At 40.1% G+C, this 14,088-nt stretch overlaps 1 protein-coding gene across 2 annotated transcripts in view; it reads right to left on the bottom strand.

Annotated features, from left to right (window-relative positions):
* Positions 1 to 14,088, bottom strand: part of THRB (thyroid hormone receptor beta) — a 162,790-nt gene that overhangs the window by 84,754 nt on the left and 63,948 nt on the right. The window contains exon 2 of one of the 2 annotated variants that reach the window (XM_082045975.1): positions 4,080 to 4,150. The exons of the other annotated variant lie outside the window; for it this stretch is intronic. The gene's annotated coding sequence lies outside the window, so the exon portion shown is untranslated. The remainder of the gene's footprint in view (positions 1 to 4,079; positions 4,151 to 14,088) is intronic. 2 annotated transcript variants of the gene reach the window in all.

Raw genomic sequence — 14,088 nt, 5'->3', positions numbered from 1 at the left:
AAACATGTGGTCATAATTAAATAATAATTATGACTAACGTTTGTGTAACACCATTCATCCAAATAGTTTAAAGCATTAGGTAAATCTGTAAACAATGGGTCTAATCCTGCACCCTTTACTCATATAATACCATGCAGTTCAAATGGACTATGTAGATCTTGTCTACACACAGACTTAATTGTTCTCAATTAACCCTGTGTGTCAACACTTATTCCAGTGTGTCTTGTTCTTGTACAGCTTAATTCTCTCACAGCTTACTACAGGTGAATGTACTGTTTCTACACTCTCACTGATTCAACGTTACTTTTACGGACACTTTCCTACAGGGATCCCACAGGGCTTTCAAAATCTCAGCGCTGCCTCACTTCTCCTACACACTTTTAATAAGATTATTCTTTTACAGATGAGGAAGTTCACTTGCTAGTTTGCTCAAGAGACTGACCATCACATACTGACTGGCATCTCTAAACCCAGGATGTACAATTTGTGTTCTCATACCTTAATTACACAAATAGGCTTCTTCATCCATCACACTCCAGAGTAAAATCACAGGAAATGGTAAGAACAGGAGAAAATTCTGCAGTTTCTAAAAATAAAATATATTTGGAAGCAGACATGCTGTGGTACAAACAATGTCTGTTACAGAGAACCAAAGTTGCTAAATGAGTTTAAAAAAAAAAAAAATCACAAAGTACTTGTAGACCTTCCTGACATTTTGGTGTCAGTCTGCCTTGACAGTCAAGCAACCAGAGAGCAAAGCAAGAGACCAGGAATACCTGAGTCACATTTCATTTTGGCTCTGCTAGGAACAGTTATTTAACCTCTTTGCTTCGGCTGCAGTATCTGTAATTCAAGCCCTTATGTATCTGTTTGAAATTAATTAAAATCCCCATGGCCCTGGAAGACAAATACTGTTTACTCCTGCTAGCTATTATTTAGCTTTTAGCAATTTCTGCCTTCTAGCTAAATTTTTTCATAGAAGAAAGTCACTGTCACATCTCATTCGCACCTCAATTTAGTACATTTTCCTTCCAATTTTAATTTTGCTTTGCAAGAGGTATGCTCAGTTTCAGCTCTTATATGTATTCCATGTAACTTTGGCATACATCAGAAAGCTTTTTTTTAGCAACAGACAAACCTCTGCAAAATGTCATCCACTGCTGAATTGCCAGCAAAGCTTACACTAGCAGTGGGGTGGGGTTTTCACTTTAAAATCTTCTAATAGGTTTAGGCATGGGCATTGGACTACATGACCTTTGAAGATCCCTTCCAACCCAAACTATTCTATGATTCTATGATTTCTTCGATTTGTTCATTCAGAAAAATTACATTAATTGCCTCACCTAAGCACAACTTGGTCAAACCTCAAAAGAATCTCATGTCACAGAAGCAATCCCTTCTATAGAAGAAATGCTGCAAAAGTCACTGTAACTGCTTATGCACTGTGGAAGGATTTCTCATTCATTCAGAGGCAGCTGCACAGCTGCTAGCTGGTAAGGACACAGCTCTCCTTGTTCACTGATAACACAGCTAGGCATTCAATCCTTTATATAGGTAGTGTTTGTGGACCCTCTGTGGGTGAAAATGTGGATGTTAATAATTTAATCCACAATATGTTAACAGCTTAGTTTTAATATGCAAAGAAAAGGACATGTTCTACCAAAGTGCACTGCCTTTGCTTGCGAGGGTGAGGATGGAGAAGTTTGCTTACCCCGCCAGTTGTGCGGGCAGCATCTGTCGGCAGCAGAAACGGGCAGAGGGTAGGGGAGTGTTCTTGTCTAGTCCAGCCAAAAAAGCAGCAGAGGTGCTATGCTGTCTCCTGCCAGGACACCCAGAGAACTGCTCCTGCTGGGCAGCATCTCTTCGCTTATTTTTGTGGTGCCTGGGACAGGACTGCAGCTGTAAAAGCCAAGCTGTCTCTCTTCCCATGGACCAGATCTTCACAGCGCTGCAGAGACCACAGCTAAACATTGAGCGGAGGCAGGGAAACCAACAGCAACTTCATTTAAAACCAGACTGTAGCCTCCTCTGCTCCTTATCTGTGCCCTTGTTTTGGGGTCAGGCCAGAAAGAGCCCATAACCCTGCTGGCAAGAGCACCTTTGGCACTGCTCCACATCCTCACACACTGCCCAGCCAGGGAAGGGATACGAGGGTGAATGGGTGTGAGGCTGCCAGGCACCACAGAGGTGCCTAAAAATACAGAGACTCTCAACACTAACTCTCAGCAAATCTATAATCCTGGAGTATTCGCCCACAGTAAGCTATACGGCACACTGCATAGGATACAATTCACTAACGCACACCTTAGCACAGCAATTGAACAATCAATGGAAGGCTTTGGAAGGATCTTCTCGTGGCACCATGTTTCAGCCAGGAGGGCTGAGAAACTATCTCAAGTGAAAAGGAACAGTATATCAAGTGAAAGCACACAGGACAAATGGGATGGTTGTCCGGATTTCCAGAGCTGCTTATGAGTAAAAAGCAATTGCCAGATTTGACACAATAGCAGGTGAGTCCATGCTTTCACCTCACTAGCAGTGGTAACTGGCATTTGCTTGGAAAGCTTTCATGTTTAATGGTAGAAATGCAGAGTCAAATCTGCCTCTGATACAAGGTATGTTAATCAAAATAGCCAAAAGTTTTAGCTGACATTATGGTAAGTTATAAACTGCAGTAGCTCAGGAGTGTTCCTGATAGGAAAAGCAGCAGATCCAGAGGATAATAACCATTTCAGGCATCTTAGCTAAATGCCATTGAGTCAGAGTTGGCTGTAAGTGCATCTAGAGAAGAGATAAAAAATTGTTCAGGGGCATAAAGCAAGTCAAAACTTTTTCTGAATCTAATAAGGACAAACGAAAATACAAACTTCATTTTTTTTTTCATTTTAAAGCACTCACTTCTTATTGCTATAACTGCATCTCGCTATCACTCCCATAATTTATTTATCACATGATTCACTTATAAACACATCCTGGTACTATCCAAGTTTATCATACCACTGATTTTAAAATTTCATATGCTGCTATTTTGGGGCTCTTGCTTCCCTGAAGACGTAGTACTCCAAATCTCTGCAAGCACAACAGATTCTGAACATCTCCATGGTACATCTTTCTGACATGGAAGTAAATCCAGCACATCGCAAACATGCAACTAATATAAAAATGCTTCTTCAGACCTGACCAAAATGCTGGTTGCATTTAACACTGAATAATGAACAGGTAGGAGCCATTTTTTAAAGAGAGATAACATTTCTGAGTGTAAAACACAGGCCAGATTCTGATGAGATCCTCTGTTGGTCTAATTTCACTGGCTTTGATATAATAGTTTTTCTCTAGGCTGAAATCATGCTGACATAGAGACCAAGACTAGGTAAGAGTTCAGTTCAGTTGTCCACACATGTCAACTACCTTGCTTGGCCTCCACCAGCTGCTCCAGACCCCATATGAGCTTGGGTAGGTCATATGTCGCATCCGCCAAGCTAGACACCCACATTTGGTCATTCCTCCATAAACTGATTGCTGTTTCTAAACCATCTGAAACCTGGACAACTGTTTCCCTCCAATTTCTGGTAGGCTCGGTGTTTGGAACCTTGAGGATCCTGGACATACTTCTCCTTCACGTTTTGGAGCACCACAAACAGAAGGTGACTACAGCGATTTCTACCGATCTCACACCCAAGCAGAGCATATTTCATATTCTTCTCAAAGGAAGCTTTGTGACCTTCCTTCTCCTGGGGTACACACATGCAGCAATCAAGAAAAAAGTCCACCAGCATCCTCAGGCAATTTCTACCTCAGGATGTAGCAGAGGCCGTTTGCCATATAGAGACGGCAATTCTTTGCTATTTGTCTCTCAAATGCTGCATATCATGACACCTAAAACCTTCACACTGAAAACTTTTATGAAGGATAATCTGATCAATACCTTTTTCATTGGATGGGTGCACTTCAACTTGAAGCTAATAATAAACTTTCCTTCTATTTAGATTTCTTTTAAACAAAACAAGTACGTCATCTAAAAAGGAAACCTGAAAATTAGGCTAAATTTTAAAATAAAATGTAAAATGCGATGTTCCTACCTTATACCTGCATCCCCTTCTAATAAATGTAATGCAGCTGTGGGAGGGCATTTTCAGAAGGGAGGAGAGTCCTAGGAAACAAAATGCTTTTAGTAGAATGCTGAATGGTTTCATTGAGTATTTTTAGCCTGGCCTCTTGAGATGCTCTGCAAACATTTGCAAAACTCTAAAAGAGAGCCAGGGTTATGTCACTATCTTCGGTACAAATAATTTGTTAGGAACTATTTTGTTTTGGCACACGGATATATCAAGAGGAGGTGCGTGAACTGGCTTGTTTTCTTTTGGGTTAATGTTGTTTGTCAACTGAAGGCTGTCTTTATGAGGAAAGAGCAAGGTGCCAAGAAGTACATTTCACCATGCCAAAATTAAAGGGAGGAGTTCAGAAGCAGTCTTTTATTACCTAATTAGTTTTATCAAATGACACAGATCAACTAACAGGAGATAACTAATAGGAAAAAAAAGTCTAATGAAAAAGTAAGTTATCAGCTGGATGCTCTCCAGAAACAACTTATCTCTCTAGGTAAACAAGGGCTACTGTTGGGAGGTCAGACACAAAGCGCAAGGAATGGAGGTCTCCTCAGGATACCAGCCCTCAGTGGAGATAAAAAGGAAAAAAAAAGTAATGGGATAAACTACACTGAAAAGAGGGCCTGACTTGTTATTAAAGGAGCTTGTATCTTTAGATAAAATTATTCCTACCTGGCCTATAGATATCCCACCAGTTGGATTTTTTTTGAAACACAAATCAAGTACAGCTTGCCAGATTAGTATCTCTATTCAAAATGAAAATTAGGACTACAATAAGAACAGCCACATTCACCTGTTCAAGAACAAATTACCAGAATAACTTTCTGACAGCTGGTGGGGAAAATGGCAGCTCACAGATGTTATTTTATCTTGATTTCCCTCCCATGAATAGAAAGGATGATCACAAAAAGAAATAAGGAATTTTAGATAATATTCGGCTTTATCCAGAATAACCAAATGTGATATCTGGAAGGTATTTAACATGTACTTAGGTTTCCTTGCCATTATTTTCCCAGTTGCATGATCTAAACTAGTCAGACCATTCAAACTCATGTGGCTCACATTCAGATTACATCTACTTTTAATTCCTAATTTGAACAACACTTTCAAGTTTCTCATTATTATTTGCTTAACTAGTATATAGCTAAAATACATAAAACTTGTCTGATTATTTTGGCTAGTAAGATGATACCAGGCACATGCCAAAAGCCCAACATTTAAGAAGCCTTGCTGGAAAAAGTAATATCCAAAAGTAAGGATTTAATTGACTAAAGACTTGGACCCCCAGCAGCCTGAAGAAAAGTAACATTGATACAAATTGATACAAAGTAACATTGATACAAATATTCTTGAGAGCATTTTAAGTGATACTACAGAGAGTTTAATCATGCTATTCTCTCCCTTCATCCTCCTTCCCTCTGTCGTCAGTTAATTTGAAAACAGGTGGGGCAAAGAATTTACAGGAAAATGCTCCATATCTCTTGAGGTCGTCAGGTCTACCTGCTTATTAACAGTAAAATGTAGCAAGGAATGCTAGATGCAGAACCTAAAAATCAGTCACTGTAAATGAAAACACCAATTGCTGCCACCCCAGAGCTATTTTAAGAATGACATAAGATGCTGATGAAGCCTTGGCATGTCCGGAGCAGGACTGGGTAACGCTGCTGGGAAACAGCCGCCCATTCGGCTCCTGCTTGCACACCTTTCCTTGCACGGGAAGGCTGATCTAGGGACGAAGTCCCAGCTCAGATCAGACATCTCGACAGCCCTGCATCCCGCTGAGAGCACCTGCAGGGACAAAGGCTTCAGCCTAAATTTAAATCACTGATCCAGACTATCATGGTGCCTTCCATGGGAATGCTTGCATGTGGAACAGGTTATCATTGCTCCTCTGTGTCTGAACAGACTCAGAAGTCTCATGTTGGATTTTGGGGTCTCTATAATAAGAAAGTCCAGGAAAAATAAAAAAGGAAGAGACAGCACAGTATAGGAATGCAAATGAGTGAGATCACGCAAGCGCAAATAGAAAACAGATTCAGCTGAGAAATGAAATAACCAGAGGATGAACTTATTCCATCTGTCATCCACCTTTAAAGCCCTGCAACAGAAAAGACTGTAAGATTCATGGCTTTCACAAGTCTCCAAGTGACTCCAAAAAGAGCAGGGGTTCTCTGCCAAAAATAGTCAGCCTTTGCCCTTCTCCAGAGAGTCAGTCCTTGACTGGCAAACCTCAAACACTGTGATAGCCAGACCTGCACATGGATGAGGTCACTGGCCACGATCAGCACATCAGCACATGTGGTGCAGATCTCAGTGCACATGAGAGCCAGCTTCACCCCTAACGTATGATCCCCCCTTCCCACAAAACAGTGCAGTACCACTGTACTCTCTCTTCTTCTCTCCCTGCCCCACCACCATCTCCTCCTTGCTCTTTCTTCCATAATTTCCTCTTACATTAGGACTGACCACAAGGCACAGTGCCATCGTATTCGGGCAAAGTGATCCTGGGCTCTGCCCACCTTGAAAAGACTAGTGGAGGAGGAATAACTTGGACTGTGTGCCAAGACACCGAGCGAAACCAGAAAAGTAACCACCACTCTCACTGTGACCATCTGAAGATTCAGTGAATCACCTTCCCTCTCTCAAAAGAACTTGTCCAAACAACAAATTACCATTTTAGCTGCACATTCTTTCTCTTTCTCTAGCAGGCTTTTGTCATATGTGCCGTGCACAGACACTGAATTTTCAAATGCTTTGCTTACTTTTTTTCTTTTAGTCTTTTCCTCCTGTGCACCCTTAGCAGCAAGTATGTACTACATCTACCAAACAACTAAGTAGCAGAGATTCCTGGACTCAAAGTCCCAGATCAAACTGTTTAATGCTGGGCAATGATTTTCTGAGTTTTGTTAGGCCACTCAGATTTATACACCTCTACCTATAACATTCTGAAAAGTCTCTTCCCATAAATGGGTATATATCCAGGGTACAGCCAGAGCGATCACCTGACATCATCATTCATTCCTTCACGCCTACAACATCCCTGCAGATGGCTCCCCTGAAAATTATAAGCTTTAAGGCAGCGTTCTCTGTACATCACCTTCCTTCTCCCCATTCCCCAGGAAATTTCAGCCTTCTTGTGCCAGCATCCCCAACATCAGACTTGTCCCAGTGGCACAACATGAATCTATCAGAACAAAGAAGCTGAAGGAAAGGTGTTGATGCTCACTGCTGCTTTTGCCATAGCACACTGGCATTTTCAGTCTGGTCCTAGGAGTACTAAGGCTAGATGGAACGTATTGCCAACCCATGGCCACAGTAAATACCGTGACCTCTTCACAAAGACTGAGTTGGTTTGAGAAGCATACTTGAATATAGGAAAATAATGTTTAAAAGGAATGTGGGCAAGAGAGGCCATCCACACAAAAAAAGCCTCACTTGACCGGATCACTGAGCTTGCCCAGGAATGAAGGCAACATACACAGGAGGAAAGGTATCGGTGCTCAGCCTGCAGTCAACACCCAGGTTCATATGTTGTTTTCTACAAGGAAAAGCTGTGTGTAAGGTCACAAGGCAATAAATCACACTTCATTTTGGATCAGCTTATTGTTTAGGACACAAACACACAGAAATATCAAAGGCTTTTTGAAATTAACAGTGAGCAATTATGTGAGGCAAACATAATGAAAGCACAACAGAGTCGCTAGCTAGGGGTAGAGAATATTCAGCCAAAACCTTGCTCAGACTCCCACTGAGAACAACGCAATATGGAAATAACCAAAATTATGTATCAGAAGATTGAAGGCTTTCTGCTAAGTTATTTTTTTCTTGAATCATTAATTGCAAGCCAGCATTCTGTGTCACAATAGCATTTCAATTACTGATCTTTTATATGATAAATTTTCTGTACATTTTTTAGGATAGACAAAAATTTTATAATTATTCTAATATGTCTAGTAGTGATAGTTATAAAGGACACTAAGCATTTGGTCCTCCATTTGCTGTTATAAAACTCAAACTAGGCAATTAGATGATAAGCAATTAACAGGTTTAACACCACATGTGATTAGCTGCAGTCATATTAACATCGAGTGATTCTTAAGCAGGCTAAGTGGATTATTTAATTAAGTGATATGCATTTCAGCAGAACGCACTGGATAAGAGTGTGTGCAGGTTGCATGCATGCTGAAAAGAAAGTGTTCTTGCAAATTCAGTATAGACAGGTGAGAACTGTGACACAGCCTGTTACTAAGGATTATCCAATACTTCCCACAAGATCTGATTTTCACTTGCTTATAATTTTGCCAGACCAATTGTTTGGACTCAAGCTTTCCATGCTGGATGTGTGCCTCAGGCTATTTTTAATTACATCAGTCAAAATTGTTCAATGATTTCTAAGATAAAAGGCAAGAAAAAAAACCCATTGGTTTACAATGAGAAAATAATATCTGATAGCTCCTCTTTCAATAATTCAAATATTCTTTGTGTCCTAAATAGGCAGAAGGTGTTTTTTATTCAGGGAAGTGGCTTTTGCCAGGCCAGTCAAAAGCAGCTGAGATCTGATGACATTTCAAACCTTTGCAAACTCGGTGAGAGATGCTGGGAAGGGGGTTTAATGCTGGATACCACTGACAAGCATCATCCTCACAGGGGGAGAGGAAGGCGAGATGCCTTCCCTGCCATTGCTGCTGCCTGTGCTGCAGCCTGGGATGAAGATCGTGTGGGGCTAAGAGCGGGACCAGGCTGAACCGTGGTCCTGGGGGAAAAACTGCTGAAAAGAGGAAAAAGAAGGTATACCCAGCCCATAGACCACATGCAGAGAAGAGAGAGTAGAATCCCCTGAATAAGAGGTTTAAAAGAAGAAGATTGAATTAGCTGACTGAAGTGACATGGATGATGAATTTACAATGAAGGGAAACAGCCAGAGCAGGTCACGGGTGGGATACAGCATTTGACTTTGCAAATTCTGTGTGTTGTGTGTACAGCACTTAAAGAAGAATAAAATGCACTTAAGAGGATATCATAACATGATAACTCAGAAGTGGACAATGTAAAGCTATCGTTCTCACATATCAACTATAACATGCTGCTCCTAAATATTTACCCACCTCACTGCAGGTATCCTGTTACTTATAGACTCTAAGCATCCTCATATCTGCAGTCAGAAATAAACCCCTGCTTATCAGAAGATCCCTCTTTTAAAGGATTTATAAACTTAGCCCTCTGTTTCCATGATAAGAAACCTACCTATAAAAAAAATGAGAAAAAATATTTGAAGTACCTCAAATGGCAATCGGGCAGATAGATCTTACAGAGTTTTTTAAGGCAATTCATGCCTTTGAAAATCTTCCTTCCTTCCTTACAAACCCAGCTACAGACAACTTATTTTCAGCAGTCCTGTGGAGAGGACGCTGGTGCTACCAATCACGACTGACAACAAAACGTTAAACAAAACCCTTTGGAAAATCAGTATGTTTATAGCCACTGTACAGCCCAGCGTTCCTCTCCTGTAGCCACCTGCTACCCAGCCCTAGTAGCAGCACTGAGTCCATGTGGGCAAAATCCTCATGTCCCTGCCTTTGGGGCAGCCACTGTGCAGCCCCAGCTCCAGTGAGTTGGCTCCAGCACAGCTGGGACGTGCCAGTGCACCCAAGGTCACTGCCAGAAGGCGAAGTCCTGAACCGCTGTACTCCACAGGACAAGCACTCTGCCACAGCCCAGGAGGATTTCTGAAGGTTTTAACTGAATTCTGCAGTGATTTTTTTTAAGCAACCACCAGAAATGAACCGCAAACATTGGTTAATCATTTACTCTTCTTGTGTGGGTTGCTCAATACAGGTGTTGCTCGTGCCACTACACCATGGTCCGGACTCAAAATGGAACGGAACAGGGCAGAAAACCTTCTGTGACTGGGAGTTCAAGGTGGTACCCTGAGATTATACTTAGAAATGTACATAAAAATGTAGTAATTTAATTTACTAAATACAACCACTTTCTTTAATTTACTAAATACAACCACAACCACTGCCCCCCTTTCAGCAGTGAATTCCACTTTCCACAGCTGGCTCGTTAAATGATGAATTAGTCTAAAAGGCAGAGGATGCAAAGCAATGCTGGACCCTGCTTTTCTTCCTACCCTGTACAATACCATCTATTCCCACAGATATAAACTTCAATACCCATTATGATAACACTATTTTCATTGATTATGTGCTTATTAATGCCAACTTTCCTTCAGTGAAGAAAATCACCTTCTTCCAGGAGACAGATGATTTGCAATTTCATAATAATTGTGGTGTCTCTTAAGTAGTTCTGATTTTAACAGGACAAAGTACATCTTGCTTTACAAGGATGGTGGAACCATTATACAACACAACACTACAACCTTTCCAGAATGCAAGCATTTCCTTAGAGACAGAAGAAAAACAGATCTAATTCTCTCTGTATTATTGTTTTTGTTATTATTTAAGAACAGAAACATATTGAGACTTTGTGTACTATGCATTTTAGAAGACAAACATATGCAAACAAGAGATTCAGAAAAGTTAGGACCTTGAATAATTTTCTTCCATCATTTTAAAGTAAACTATTAGATAACATTTGAAGAATTTTGGTGATGAAGAGGAACACAACTGAAACTTCATAAGAGATGTAGCTGTCAAAAACAGATCTTCTACTCCTCAGTCCTGTTTCTCCATTGCATAAGAATATTCCCATTAGTGCTGGCTGATGTGGCAAATGCTCCCTATAATGTAGCAGAAGAGTGGCCTTGGTGGATACTCAGCTTCTCCTCCCCACCCAGTTCTGGATCCATTCAGTTTTACTACTTGTCACTGTCATGTATTTCTTCCCTACAAAAACTAACTCTAGAGCTAGCAGAGCAATCAAATAAAATTTAAAATAACTTATGCTGTATCTCCTTGATTTATATTTGATCTAATTGCTAAACAGTCTACTAGCGACTTGCTATATCTGGCGCAGAAGTTACCATCACGAAATTATGACAAAATATGTGTTGATGCACATAAAGTGAAAAGAATTGCCTCAGAAAAGCAACACAAAGCACCAAGTGAATTGGAAACAGCCTGTGAAAGGCAGAGGGCATGCACTGTAGCTCTTTCATGCTCTGGTTGTTTTTTGTGAGCTTGATTTATGTATAATTAACCTTTTTTTCCCCCTGCAAATAATTTCATTTGAAGCTGTGCTATCTTTTTTATTCTTCATCCTCCTGCCACAGCCACATAAAGCAGTCCAGCTTAAAACAGTGACAACTGAAACCCGTTGCCACAGCAAGAGTACAAACTCCCTCTGTCAGCATAAGATCCCACTCCCTTGTCTCCCTCCTGCTCCTCCTATCATCACAAGATTGAAAGAAATTAATAAACTGTAACCCTCAGTCTAATAGAGCCTTGGCCAAAATTCAAGCTCAATAATTAATTACATTCTGCCTCTCCAAATTCCCACACCAGGCTGATTAAGAGAAATAACTCTTCTTTTCCCCTCCTAGACAAGAAGTTTTTATATGGCTAATGGATGCAGCATTCCACCTCTGAGGGAGCCGGGAGGTTAACTGGAGAGAAATAAGAGATATTTATAATACTTGGATAAGAAGACAGCAGCAGATGAAGAGTATTGTAATAAGTTTCAAGTGCATGTCAACCCAAAAGCTAAATCATTGTTCTCTAATTACACTTTCCATCAGGGAATAAAAGCACAGATGATCACACAGGACAGGCAGCTGTCAGGACTTGGTGTCCGAGGGACTGTAACACAGACTGAATGATTTGGGATAGGAGAGTACCTGAGACAGTTTGGATGTGGTTATGAAAAGCTGATAAACCAGTAAGGTAAAACACATGTCAATATAGCACTAGACCTCGATAAAACACAGATGGCATCCAAACCGTTTCAGTCTGAAGAATATGGAGCATTAACATTATACTATGTTCTTAGCTATAAAACAAATCACTACCTCATGCCACTATTCAGTAAATTACCAATACATCAAGAGAAGGAAAACTATTATCATATCTGTGCTATGCAAATAACAAACCACTCATCGTGCTGAGATTATAATTGGAATTTTCTTCTGAGGCTAAAAGATGAACAATATAACCTTAAGCAGCACTCTCATAAGATTTTATTTATTGCATATTTCATGTGTATTTGTAAAGGACCTAATTAGCTTCTTTCCCTTCTGGTACAAAAGAATGTGCATCATCAATTTAAAAAAAATCACAAGGCAAGGCTACTGTGAAGGGTCTTGCTAGTATAGCATGTATTTCACAGTGACAAAAAAAACAGTGCAATTCTTTCTGAATACTGGATGTATCATCAATAAAACCTATTTTGTTCATTCCTTAATCTGGTCTGTGCCATATTTGCTGTCTGTGTCACTGCTTTACAGATGCCATGTACCTGCAGTCTAGACACTGTATCTGTGCAAGCACAAGACGTTATTAATATATGGTGACAAACTATTTTTACATTGATCAGATTACTATGGAGAATATACACAGTGGATATTGCCAAAAGTATAGGATTGTTCTCCATGAACCAGACAGTAACTTTCAATCCTGTTTCTGTTTAATTTTGATATCTAAAAACTCTTCCAATTCTAAATCAGAAGCAGGGTATTTTCAATCCAGCCTCGCTTGAAAGCAGTTGTTGGAACAATTAATTCAATTGTGGTCCAGCTCTTCATTCATTCCACTCATTTTCAATTGGTAAGGTGTAAGGTCTCCACATTTTTATTCAAATAAGGTCCAAGATACTACAGGCATAACGTCCACTGCATATTGTGCCGATGTCCTGAAGCACTGTGTGCATGCTCTTGAGATTTACTCCAAGAAGTTCAGGCACCTAAGGCTGGGTCACCTACCTCCATGTCAACACCACACTTACTGGGCAGAGACCCAAGAAAACAGCTCTGGTAGATTAATTAGAATGATCAACTTTTGCACAAGAAATTGATCTTCAGCAGTGGAAATACTGGGCTATTATATCTTGGCTGAGAGAAGCAATAAAAATGTTTTCTGAGCATAGAAATGGTAAGCAGAAATTTTGTACGAGTGCTTCCTTTATTCTATATGAAGTTTAACATAAATTCTGCAAGAAAAGAAAATGTCACAATAGTTTTATATCTTGGCACTTTAGATTTCACAAAAAAACCCAAGAACATATACACAAACTTCTACATTGTTTGATTTATATGCATTTTATAAAGAAAAGTCTAAATCAACCTGTGCGTGTAAACACACCTAAAAACTACGGCAAATAACTGCTTGTCTAAATACACTACTGTCTGTTACCAGCTGGAAAGGATGGAGCTCTCAGACAGAGATTACTCCTTTGCCAGTGTCTGCTTTAAACTGGGACCTGTTGTCAGAACTGTCACTCACGTATGTCCAAAGACCTGTAAAACTACAGCTCCCAGTGCAAGAACCCAATTCACATGAACTCTCTTCCTTCTGATCGGACCTGTAACTCATTGCTATACAGACACTTTACATTCATTTCAATTTCTTAACTATTCACATCAATGCCAGATATGGTGAGACCACAACATACACTGCCTTCAAAATGCTTACTGGAACTTTCCATGTCTTCAGTAAACAAGTAGCGGGAGTTAATTCCCAGCTTTTGTTGAGCTGTAATATAGTTTCATCGATTTTGGTGCAATTATTTTCAATTTGTACAGATGACAACCAAGGGAAATGCAGTATCACTGAATGGGTATTTCACTTTTATTTTTCACCCAAGTGTGGACTTCCCAATGTTTTTTTCTTTGCAATAGGTGCTTGCTTATTGTACCTCATCATTTGATTTAAAATGGATTATCACACAACTGTATTGTAAGCATGGCCATCAATATCGTGGTTTTCTTGCTTTCATCCTTATTACTCTCATCTAGGAAAGATTTGCAGTACACAATGAAAGAGCCCCAGAAGTGTTGCAATGGCAAAACACACAAAAAGCATCACAA

The sequence above is a fragment of the Streptopelia decaocto genome (assembly GCF_964273445.1).
Source record: "Streptopelia decaocto genome assembly, chromosome: 2".
NCBI lineage: Eukaryota > Metazoa > Chordata > Aves > Columbiformes > Columbidae > Streptopelia > Streptopelia decaocto.
This window is presented reverse-complemented; position numbering and strand designations above follow the sequence as displayed.